The 13,302-nt window shown below is 34.2% G+C and overlaps 1 protein-coding gene across 1 annotated transcript in view; it reads left to right on the top strand.

The window, feature by feature from the left end:
* TRPC4 (transient receptor potential cation channel subfamily C member 4) overlaps nucleotides 1–13,302 on the top strand; it is a 199,962-nt gene that overhangs the window by 75,618 nt on the left and 111,042 nt on the right. The gene's annotated exons all lie outside the window — the stretch shown is intronic.

The following is a 13,302-nucleotide window of genomic DNA, read 5'->3' as shown; positions in this document are numbered from 1 at the left end:
CTCTCCAACAGGACAAAATGAAACCTCAGGGCAATCGCTCCACAATTAGTACATAGAGTATTAATTCTAGTTCAGATGCCAAGGTATTGTAATATTTCATATAGGGATATGCCACAATTTGTTCAACCTGTTCTCGTTTGGAAAACGTTCAGGTAATGACAAACAATGATGAAATAAATATAAAGAAATACTCTCATGGTAATTCTTTCTCTGTAGGAAAGGTCCCTCCAAGTGAGACTGTGGTTCTCAGAATTTATGTAAACACCAGATACTTTCCAGCAAGGCTGTTATCGTTCATATTCTTCTAGCTTTCAATGAATGAGGGAGCCTGTAGCCACAGTTCCTTAAATTTGGCAGTATGATGCACGAAAAAGTACTTCATTATTGTTTTAATTTGCCTTTCCTGGACTGTTAATGAGAACAATTGTCCAGTGTTTCGGACCTTTTGATTTTCTTCTGTGAAATACTTGTTTATAATGTACATTTGTTCATTGGGTTGTTTGTAACTTTATTTTCAATTTATAGATTCTCTTTGTATAATATGAAGATTAAATATGCTTCATATGTAGCAAATTTGTTTTACCGTAGCTTATTTTATGACTTTATTTATGGTATCTTTGGCCATTCTACTTAAGAATTGTATAATAACAGGCTCCTGGGTGGCTTAGTCGGTTAAGCATCCTACTCTTGGTTTTGGCTCAGGACATGATCTCACGGTTTGTGATTTCAGGCCCCACATTGGGCTCCATGCTGACAGTGCAAAGCCTGCTTGGGATTCTCTCTCTCTGCTTCCCATCCCCCCCCCCCCCCGCTCACTCTCTCTGTCTCTCTCTTAAAATAAATAAATACACTTTAAAAAATGTGTAATAAAATGTATACTCTTCTGTGTTTCCAATCTTGCTTCAAGAGTTCTCCCCAACCCTGGGGCTATACAACTATATTTTTTAATGTGTCATTTTTTCTTTTTACATTTAAATATTTACTCCATCTGAAATTTATTGTTATGAAATGGGATAGGGAACAATTTTATTTGGTTAGAGAATTGTTACAGTGCCATGTAATATATGAACAACTTTTTCCAGCTGAATAGAAATTCTACTTTTTCACAAATGAAGTTCCTATACATAGTAAGAAGTAATTTTGTTCAAAATTCTATTCAACTAATTTATATTTCTTGCTATATTCTTGTATCATAATCTCCAATTCATAAGTATTGTAATTATTGGATATTCTTCCATATTAAATAAAATAATTTTATCAAGTTATATATAAAATAGCACAAATAAAAAATATCCTAAGTGAAATGCCATTAAATGTATGTATTCATTTTGAGACAATTGTCCTAATTAACATATTAGGTCTATCTATCCAGAAACATAATATTTCCCTATATTTTGGATCTTATTTTGTGCTCTATACCATTTAATTATTTCTTCTTATAATTTTTATTAATTTTTATTCAGTTTTTGTTCATAAATTTTGTATATTGTATCTCTTTAATAATGACCACTTTTTCATTCTTCATGTAATCAGTTCTGTTTATAACTTACATTGCTAATATAGAGAAAATACGGATTTTTGTATGTGAATCTTGTATTAAGCTATTAATGCTTCTTAGAGTCTCTTAGTTTTTCAAAATATATGATCATGTAATATTCCAAATGGAGATAAATTTGTGTTTTCGTATTTTTACTAATATTTTATTTCCTAATCTTATTGCATTAGGTAGAAACTCCAAAATGTTGAATGATAATGGTAAAATAAACATTTCATTTATTTTTAATTTTAATAGACCTTTAATAAAACTTTCACTCTTTATCAGGAAGTTCTCTCTTGGTTTTTGGTAAATGCTTTTTATCATAGTTAGGAACGGCGATGGATCCTTATCAAACACCCTTTCATGTACAGTATCATCACATTTAAAAAATACTGAAAGTTGTGCAGACACTTCATTACACCATTCCTAGGTTCATTCACTCATTCAGTAAGTATTTATTAGCTCATGTGCCATTCTTTATTATTCATGTGCCATTCTGGAAAAACCTGCTCAGTCCCTGCCCTCATGGAGCCTATGTTCCAATGCAGGGATGGACAATCCAGGTAGATGCATATTAAGCTCCCTCCAAGGGCCATGCACTGCTCTAAATGCTTTACCACAAAAACCTGCTATCTCTCATAACAGTACTACAGTAGATACTTTTTTGGCCCATTATACAGATAAAAAAGTGAAGCACAGAGAGATGCAGTAACTTGGCCAAGGCCACATAGCTAGTGCAAGGTAAAACCTCTTTGTAAACCCAGGCACTCTGATTCCAGAGTCCATGCAATTATACACACACACACACACACACACACACACACACACACAGAGTAATGAATTATAGTGAAAAATATAATGATAATCACAAGTATTTACATTCCTGAAATAAACACTATTTTTACACGGTTTTATTCTTTTCATAACCTGTTGGATTCAACTTGCTAGTAATTATTGTGGTTGTCTCCTTTCTAGAGAATTTTTAACTGTATCTTCATTTTCCTTTTGACTTTGGGGATTTTTTTTGGAAGAGGATTTCTTACTTTGTTAACCCCTAAATTCTTGGTGTATTTATTTCTTATTTAAAATACAAAAGTAGAGGTTCCTGGCTGGCTGAGTTGGTACAGCACGCAACTCTTGATCTCAAGGCTGTGAGTTCAAGCCCCACGATAGGAGTAGAGCCTACTTAAAATTAATTAATTAATTAAATAACATTAGAATTTTTTCAAAAAATAAAAGAACTGAAACCAAGAAAATAAACAAGTATAAAATAATAGGAAGGCAAAACTAATACTATTATTATTCATGATAATAATATTAATATGATATTATGAACAGGCCAGTTGCACCTAATTAAAAGAGTCCCACACACACATAAACTAAATTAAGGAAGACCTATGTTGTTTATAGGAGACTAAGGAAAATAAATTGCTATTTTGTTTTTTATTCTCCAACCTCAAATCCTACCCACCAATTCCTAGGTTACAATGAAATAGTTTAAAACTGAATTCCAAACTGTTTTTGGATAGTCTCTTTCTGTCTCTTCTGCTTCAAGTATCTTACTTACTAACTCTATTACCAAACTCCAGGCACCATACAAATAGACATTTGAATTAACTCCAGTATTGCAAGACTCATTGCTCAAACTATTTCTTCCTACCTACTGGAGGTGAATCACTTAATATTTGGTTACAATACTTTCTGGAAAAGTTGCTCCTATAAGATATATGAGTGATGTACCTTCTGAATTCTAGTATAACGACATGCGTCTTTTATCCAAACAGGAGAGTGATGATAACTTGGCTGGATGCGGTGTTCTTGAGTCACAATCTTTTACTAAAAATTATGTAATAGATACAATGATATGTCTTGTAGATTTTATTTTTTTAATGTGTAGTTATTTTTGAGAGAGAGAGAGAGAGAGAGAGAACAAGTTGAAGGGCAGAGAGAGGAGGAGACACAGAATCTGAAGCAGGCTCCAGGCTCTGAGCTGTCAGCACAGAGTCCGGTGCGGGGCTCGAACTCACAAACTGTGAGATCATGACCTGAGCTGAAGTTGGTCACTTAACGGACAGAGCAACCCAGGAGCCCCTTGCAGATTTTAATAAGAAAAGATAAGAAGTTTGATATTAGTTGAATCTCCATTGTCAACTACTCATTTTTATAGACCGATCATTTTACATTCTTTCTCTTAAAAAAAAAAAACTTGGAAGTCTGAGATATCAGCAGGATGTGTCTAATTGTATGTCATTGTTTTCATTGTTTCAACCAAAGACCTGATGAGCCCTCTCAGTGTCCAGACTCAACATTTCCTTAGAATAGGAAAATTTCCCTTGATATTTGTGCTCATTTTTGGTCATTTTTTTCTCTATCTGTTCCCTCTTTTCCCCTTACATATTTACTTACATGTTAAGTCTTCTGGATTTCTCCTCAAATCACCAGGATTTTCCTTCATGAAGTAAACATCTTTGTGTGTATGTATGTGTGTGCACATGCATGTGTGTGTGTCGTGACCTATTTGTTCCACTTGACATTATAGGACATTTGTAACCACATAACATTCTATCTTGAAATTAAGATGAAAAGTGTAATTTTTTTTATTTCAAAAATAATGCTTTCTTTCTTTTCTTTCCAAAAAGTCCTTCAAATTCTCTAATTACCTTTCCTTAAAAACAACTCTCTGGTTAGTGCTTTCCAGTTAAAATTCTCATTTGAGCTTTCCAATTCTAATTAAGTCAGACTTGAAGAGCTTCTTAAAGATGCAATAGATAAAACTCAAGGATATCTGTGAACGAGGAGAGAAAAAAATACATCTTTATTTTTACTAACTTCTAAGTAGAATATATAATTTCCTTCGATTATGAACATAGGCCAAAAAGTTAGTTTTGCTAGAAATTCTTGTGTCTTTGTCAATAGTAGAAATCATATTTTCCACTCATATTACCATTTTAACATATACTTGATATATTTACATGCTGATCATTATTTCAAAATTAGTCTAATTACCTGCCAATAGGTCTTTGTATATAGCGCATTAATAGAAAAGAATATGTTACTACATCACATATTAGTCTTTAAATAGATTTTAAATATATTTAAATACTTTTTACTGTATAATATTATGCATTTATGTTTAGAAGTATTCTTTCTGAATAAGCATCCACAGGATGCTCCATATTTTCAAAGGACTCTGTGGTACATGAAAATTTAAGAAACTTTGATTTAGAACCATATGTATATAATAGTGCCTGATTCCTTTTAAGCTGTTTTTTATAACTATTTTATGGATTGAGGTTTCTTTAGATGTCAGATCAAACTATTAATGTCTTTAAATTTTCAGCTGCTCAGAAGTAGTGGAAAGCACAAGAATCTTTGCTCTTATCGATCAGCTGTGAACATACCGATAAATCATTATCTGGTCCTGTGCTGAGACCAGGAGCGAAGGGAGTTATTTTTTCTGCACAGAATTTTGAATTCTGTTTAGTCTTTCCAGGCAGCAATATGGGCCTAAAATAAAGTTGACTTTGTTTAGATAAGATCGTAACCTAACCATTCATTTGTTCATCCATCCATCTCTTCATTCGTTCATTTATTCATTCATTTGACAACTACTTGGTTTGTGTGTGTGTGTGAAAATTTCAAATTCTAAATAATTGACATTAAATGAATTTTTAAACATAACTGTAAGTTGAAACTCCCTTATGTTGATTTGAGTTAGACTGAGCATATGAAAAAGATAAATTTAATATTCATAATCTTGAGTTTTAAAAAATGTAGGTTTTGACACATTAGATAAAAAATATTGATTCCAAAGGAAGATGAAACTAAAGAATTCAACAAGTTTTTATTGAAGTGCTTTTAAAAAGGCCTCATACATTTTCTATTAAAGTGCCATCAACTGGAATTTTTAAAAATTGACTGAATCATAGAAATTTCATGTTACAGGGGATATTCTTTTTCATATAGCAGAGATATTAAGAAACATTCACAAGATAATTAACTAATTAAGCATATATCCAATTTAGAACGTGGATATATTTAGTCTTAGTAATTTAGGATACACCAAATAATATTATATAAGTAAATTTCTTTTACTCAATTTATGCAACCCACTTTAATAATGCTTAATTTAAGGGAATAAATACTCTTAAATTAGAATGGATGTTACTCTAGGATAAATTTCCCTCCTAGAAATGTATATGTCAGTATTAATAGTTCAAAAGTATCTATTTTAGTGACAAAGAGACATATCTATATTTGGGTAGAATATCACACTCTAGATTTTAAACTATATGCTTTGGACTGGTGCTGAATCACTTCAAGGTGAAGAATTTGGATAAATTTGAGAAAAGCAATCCATTTATGAGTTAATAGGTTCCTTATGTTATTTGTCACTTTTAATGTTATGTGCCATAAATGATTCGGCAAATAATGTAACTAATGGTATGGTAAGGATGACCAAAAAGCATTGAACAAATATTCATTCATAAAGCTTAAACAGAAGAAAGGCCAGAGCAATCTTACAGTTATGCAATATAAAAAAAAACATTTACTTGGTTTCAGGAGCCTCTTTTAATTGCCTGTTCTACTTATAGTTGTAGATTACTGGGTCAAATATGCCATTAAGTCACTTGAATTTATATTTTAAAAAATGGTGGGTGCCTGGGTGGCTCAGTTGTTTAAGTGTCCAACAGTCATGATCTCGTGGTTCATTGAGTTTGAGACCCTCACCGGGCTGTCTGCTGTCAGCACAGAGCCTCCTTCAGTTCCTCTGTACCCCTTTCTCTACTCCTCCCCTGCTCATTCTCTCTCTCTCTCTCTCTCTCTCTCTCTCTCTCTCTCTCTCTCAAAAACAAACATTTGAAAAACTTTAATTTTTCCGTTATGTATTGTTTGTTTATTAGTGATCTGAGTATAAATTTTTATGCATATATGTTTGCCTGGGTGTAACGCTTTTATGTCTATAGATTTTACTTTAGCCAAAGTAAGTCAAGCATAGTGTGATTTTTCATCTACAGTATTATGCTCATGATATGCACATCTGTCCTTAACTATGCCAAATGGAAAAGTAAAAAAAAAATTTTTAACTATGTTTCTATCAAAATCATTTTTAAGTAGTATCTACCAAGCACCTACAGTGACCTATTTATTTATTTTAATGTTGGGAAGTACGCTCTTCACTTGCAACATTAGAACCCCAAGAGGGAAGAGGAAGAGTTGCATCTTGAAGATAATGTATAAAGCAAAGGAGAGAGGTCGGAACCACATAGATTGGTTTGAAAATGAAGCATGGAAAAGAGGGAGCCAGCCCATTTTCTGGATTTTCTAAGGGTTTCTGAGATCCAATGCCTTATATTTTAGACTTTTTAAAATTTCTGAGTATTTAATACATAGCAAAGTTGAACCAACTGATCAATGCCCAAGCTGCAAGAGCAAAACACTGAAGGGCCTCTTTTACCTCCCATTGTTTCTCACCTTCTGTGGTCGGTTCCTTTGCCATCTGCACTTGATTCATTTGCTCAATGGAAAGCTCAGACATCTGATTCTATGACATCACCCTTTGCAAACGGTATCATGGCATAGAGCACATACTATCTGTCAGGAATTTTGCTAAGTTAGAAAAAAAGAAGAGTAGCCCAAATATTCTAACATTTCTAAAAGAACTACTTATTTTACATTTTTCAGCTCCCAGTGTATTTGCTACTTGTTAAGGAATGTAAAATGTTGCAGAACACTAAATTCTTGTTAATACTGAATGAAAGTTACCAAATAATTCTTATGTTTATAGCATATTTTCACAGTTAATAGTTTATTCTAACTCTACTGGTCCATTATAGAGAATGTAAGACAGAAACACTACCCTGAGATTTTGGCAAATATTTGGAAAATTTTCAGAATAGGGGCACCTGTTGGCTCAATCGGTTAAGCGACCGACTTCGGCTCAGGTCATGAGATCAGGTCATGATCTCATGGTTCGTGAGTTTGAGCCCCACATCGGGCTCCGTGCTGACAGCTCAGAGCCTGGAGCCTGCTTTGGATTCTGTGTCTCCCTCTCTCTCTGCCCCTCCCCCACTCATGCTCTGTCTCTCTCTCTCTCTGTGTCAAAAATAAAAACATTTTTAAAAAGTTTAAAAAAAAGAAAATTTTCAGAACAATGAAAACTTGTATCTGAAGTGATGTCGCGAACACTTGTTTCTTATTATTCTGAGTATTCCACATGTTAGCTATTATGGTGGTGGATTTATAATGAATTAGTAAACATTTTTCAGTTTGTTGAGAGACATGGCAATGTAGCAAGTATGACAGTCATCTTTTTGAGGGTGTGGACTGTTTCAGCTTCGTTTCCTAATTTCTCAGAGCCTAATACAGCGCCAAACAACACAGTCAATAAATATTTGTTGATTGATGTATGAGTGAATTATTGAATCCCAGTAGTTATAAGCCATGGTGACATTTTAAGAAAGGGAATTGTCCGAGAGATTAATATTTTGGAAAATGTATCTTTGCCATAGTGGAGGGGAAGACTTGAAGGTCATCAAAACCTGTATTTTCTTGTTATTTAGTATAGTTTGTATTTTATATTAATACCTTTTATAAAACCTTTGTGTCCCTCTTTTGCTTCATTAAATCTTCTGGTCTATTAGCTGGTTGAGCATAAACCCTTTTGCTCCATACCTTCCTTTCTCTCCATCAGTCTCTCTCGGTTTTTTTTTCCTTTTAAGAACATTTAAAAATGTACATTTTCCTAACTTTGTATTGATCTTTGATGAACTGTTACATACATTTAATGCCCACCATTCATCCTTTTCTATGTACCCCATCATCTCATCCCATAGTAGATTCCTCAGGAAGGACACTGTGAGCCTAGCATTTCCTGAATTCTTGCATTTGTATAGCTGTCTTTTCCAAAAGAACTCAGATGAACTGAATAACTTCCCAGGAAAATACAGTTTATACAAACTGACCCCATTATTGATAGAAAAGCCAAGCTAATTGGTATGCAATAAGTAGGAAACGTTATGGAGTAACTATCCCATAAAAGAAGAGCATTCTTGATGGGTTTCACAGGACAGTTTTGAACGTTCAAATATCAGATGATTTCAGTGCTACTTATTTTTCCCCCACGGTGTGGAAAACTGGTCAATCACATTTTGGATTCTTCAAGAAGCAGATAAAATTAGATGATTGCAAAAGATTTATTGGAAAATGACATTCTGAAAGTAAAAGGGGAGGAAGCAGGATTGAGAAAGGGAAGCTATTAGACCATGATGCAGAACTGACAAAAATCCCTGCCAGTGTAAAGGGGAGCTCAGAGGAAACTTATCTACTCGAGGTCTCCCAGGTTGTGTGGAAAGAGCTCAGCTCTTGTCTAGCTTACTTGTGCAGTCATTGTCCTGGGCTCCGAAACTGAGGAGGACCTGAAGGGGTGGACAGCTGGGGCCTGTTAAGGGACCACACTTTTTACGGGCAGGCAGTAAATCCTCTCAAAGAAAGGTCTGAGTGGCACATCTCCCTGTCTCCCAAAGGAAGACAGAACTCATATGCTCTTTATGAAGCAAGCACAGTATTCAAACAGAAATTTGTTGAAGACAGCATAGTAAAGATTATAAATCAATCTCACTTCTGAACATAGACACAAAAAATGTAAATAAAAATTTTAGTCTTACTAAAAATATTACATATTTGACCAAATGGGATTTATTTCAGGAAAGCAGTATGTTTCAATGTAAAGAAATCCATTCATTTAATTTACCATATTTTTAGGAGTAAGGGGAACAATTATATAATCATCTCCATAGAGGTGGAAAAGGCCTTAGGAAAATTCAACACCCATCCTTGATAATAAATAATAAATAAAAGAATTCAAAATGATTTCTTGACATAAGGAATGGCATAAACAAATAGGGAGACATATAGACTTATAGGTGGATAATTGGCAATACCCGGTATAATTTGTGATAGGAAAATTGCTATAACGGCTTAAGAAAAGTATTTGACCCAGAAATTACATTCCTAGATATGTATTAGCAGACACGGACAAAAAATGTTCATAGGAGCAATATTCCTGGCCACAAATAGAAACTGGAAATCACACAAATGTTATCAAGAAGAGAATGTTAAATAAATTGTCCTATCTTCATAAATGAAAACATTATGCAGACTTGAAATTACAAAAATGATTACTAACAATATTGATGTCTTTCAAAGAGCTGATGTTGCACAAAGAAAGCTAGATGTAAGCAGTACATACTTTATGATTCATTTATATAAAGTGAAAAGTATGTACAAGTAATCTATAGTGATAGCAGTTATATTTGTGATCACAAAATGTAATGGGGGCACCTGGGTGGCTCAGTCAGATAAGCATCTGACTCTTGGTTTCAGGTCAGGTCATAATCTCGCCGTTGGTCTCGTGGTTTGTGGGTTCAGGCTCCACGTCAGGCTCTGCTCTGGCAGTGGGGAGCCTGCTTGGGATTGGGATCCTCTTTCTCTGCCCCTCCCCCACTTGCACTTTGTCTCTCATTATAAATAAATAAATAAATAAATACACACACACACACACACACACACACACACACACACATATATATATAATGACTAGGAGGTGACAAGAGGAAGATTCATGAAGTGCAGTCACTTTTCTGGATTTTTATCTGTGTTGTGTTACACAGGTGCATACACATTTCAAAAATATATCAAGCATCACATTAACATCTGTGCATTTTAATACATGTATCTTATACCTCAATAAGTTCAAAATTAATAATTATTGCAATGCATCACAACATGTTAAAAAATAATGGAAGAATCCATGGGTCCATAGTGATACACAATAATAAAAAGGAGGAGGGGAATATTTTTACATACAGAGGAATACGACTTAGTAAATGGAGAAGTGATGATAGGGTAAGAAAACTCCCATTTTCAAACACCATGGAATCATTGAAGCAGGCATGTAATTACTACTCAAGTAACAGGCAATTTTTTAACAGTGTTTTTGTTTTATTACTACTTTCCTTAATGAATAAGAGAAGCCCAGAGCCTTTCCTTTGGGACATGTATAAACACTGATGTGTGCCTGCCTGGCCAGCTGGTCAGAGGCCCCACACACTCCTACAGTGGGGGCATTTAAGATCAAACTGTCCCCAATGTCGAGTGTTCTCTGACCAGCTGGGCATCAAGCAATTAATGGTAAAGACAGCATATAATTTATTGTTGAATTTAGAATACATTTTAGAGTAAGAGGAAACTCTAAGACAATTAAAATGACATAATTAAAAAAAGTTATTTATGGACCAATAAATTATTATTATATTTGTGGTCTTATAAAACAGTTTCACTCAAAAATTATTTTCAAAGATGAATCCCCTTATAAAAGACAAAATTAAAGATGTCTGTATATTTATGAAACTAAAATTTCACAATGATTTACTGAATATTAAAACTCATCAACAGAATATTTATTCTTGGTATATTTTCACATATTTTATCAGTTATTTTACTGTATGTCTAATACTAGGACATTTCTTGTAAAATATGAACGCCTTTGGGGTGCCTGGTCACTCAGTCAGTTAAGTGTCCAACTCTTGGTTTTGGCTCAGGTCATGATCTCATGGTGATGGACTCAAGCCCTACATTGGGCACCGCCCATGCTGACAGCACGGAGCCTGCCTAGGAGTCTCTCTCTCTCCCCCCCTCTCTTTCTGCCCCTCACCCACTTGTGTGCATTCTCTCTCTCTAAAAATAAATAAACTTTGAAATATGAATACTTTTTATTATGGTCATATTTATTTTTTTACAAAATTTCTTGAAATATTTTTCAAAGTTGAATTTTATGGTTAATAAGTTAAAATCGTTGACAGTTTTTGAAACCTAGAGAAATCTGGAATGAAATTACATTGAATTCAGAACCCACTTCAAGTTGCATCTATCACTTAAATATACATTTAAGGGGCTCCTGGGTGGCTCAGTCGGTTAAGCGTCCGACTTAGGCTCAGGTCATTATCTCACTGTTCATGAGTTTGAGCCCCACATTGCTCTCTGTGCTGACCCCTCAGAGCCTGGAGCCTGCTTCGGATTCTGTGTCTCCCTCTCTCTGCCCCCTCCCCTGCTTGTGCCCTGTGTGTCTCTCTCTCAAAAATAAATATTTTTTTTAAAACTATAAAAAATATGCATTTAATATAGGAACTTATTTACTTACATTGTTTTGTTTTCCCTTGTGTCTGCCTTAGAAAAAACTTAAAGTTTTGGTTAGTAAAAGATCACTTCTTGTTCAGTTCTAAGTAATGACATTTTTCTCTTTGTAATAAATATATAGTTAAATTTTTAATTAACTTCATATTTAAGGTGAAAACTGTTCACTTAAAAAGTAATGAAGTATGTATTGACCCCACTTTAATATATAATGCTATCTCAACAGTATTGTTCCTTTGTATTTATAATCACATTTTAAAACTAGTATGTACTATATTTATCAACTGATTGCATACATTTTAAATAACCTTTTAAATAGACAACTACATCTCGTTAATTTTTATATGGTGTTTCTTATAAAACAAATAGATATTCTAAAGTTTGTTTAATGTTTATTTATTTTTGAGAGAGAGAGAGAGCATGAGCAGCGGAGGGGCAGAGAGAGAGGGAGACACAGGGTGCGAAGCAGGCTCCAGGCTCCCAGCTGTCAGCACACATCAGCACAGAGCCCCACGTGGGGCTCAAACTCATGAACGGTGAGATCATGACCTGAGCTGAAGTCAGATGCTTAACTGACTGAGCCACTCAGGCGCCCCAAAACAAATAGATATTCTAAATGGTCAGATAAATTAGAAGCATACAGGTTTAATTATTCTCATATAAAGAGTATACTTCTGTTTAAAAGTAGTATAATTAAAGTTTCACATGAGTTTTGTTTTTCTCCCCACAGTTGTTTTGCTTTTGATCCTTCTATGGTTTCCTTCATATTTTACAGCATATTTTAGTCATCGTTTTTTCTGCCATGCTTGTTTAACTTATCCTTATATAGCATTTATTTTCATAGATCCTTCCATCACTCTGTGCCCAGAGGAAGAAATGTTAAACCAAAAATTGGAAGGTGGTGTGGTATAGGGTAATACATAGAGGGTGAGATGTCAGACAGGTGGACCTGGGATCATATAGTAGGTCTTCCTCACCGAGGAATCACATCTATAACATGTGAATGATAAATAGTGAGGGTTAATGTACCTAATGGATGTTGACTAAATCGTACCTATTCTATTATTTTTGTCACTACCATTCCTAGAGTAAAACCCAAAGGAAATTGCACGTAAACATGACCTGATTCATTGGGAACCATTTGCTTCTGGTAAAATGGTGATGTTTGCAATGGAGCACCTGTTGACATCTGGAAAATATACTATAGAGCGATAGATAAAAACAGAAAGCCTGAGGCTAGCCTTCTTAAGTTCTACTGCCACCTCTAATCAGAGGCTTGATTTTACGAATTCAGTAGATAAACAAACAAATATACAAAGAAAAAAAATACTGCAGAACTAAAAGACTTCTGTTGCACAAGAAAAGCTTGGGTTTAAAACAAATCATTAACTATTTTTCAGTGTATTTCTTCATTATTTAGGGAGTCCATACCTCCAGGAAAGGAAAGCAAAGATTGCCAGTCAGGAAATAACTTGGAAGCAAGAAAGTCTTTCATCAAGTAAAGAGTTCCCATAACCCCCTTATTTTAAGATTTCATAAAATGTCATAATTCAGATTAAACAAATATGATA

Source organism: Prionailurus bengalensis, chromosome A1, assembly GCF_016509475.1.
Source record: "Prionailurus bengalensis isolate Pbe53 chromosome A1, Fcat_Pben_1.1_paternal_pri, whole genome shotgun sequence".
Classification (NCBI taxonomy): Eukaryota; Metazoa; Chordata; class Mammalia; order Carnivora; family Felidae; genus Prionailurus; species Prionailurus bengalensis.
Note: the sequence above shows the minus strand (reverse complement) of the source record. Positions and strands in the feature narration are given on the sequence as shown.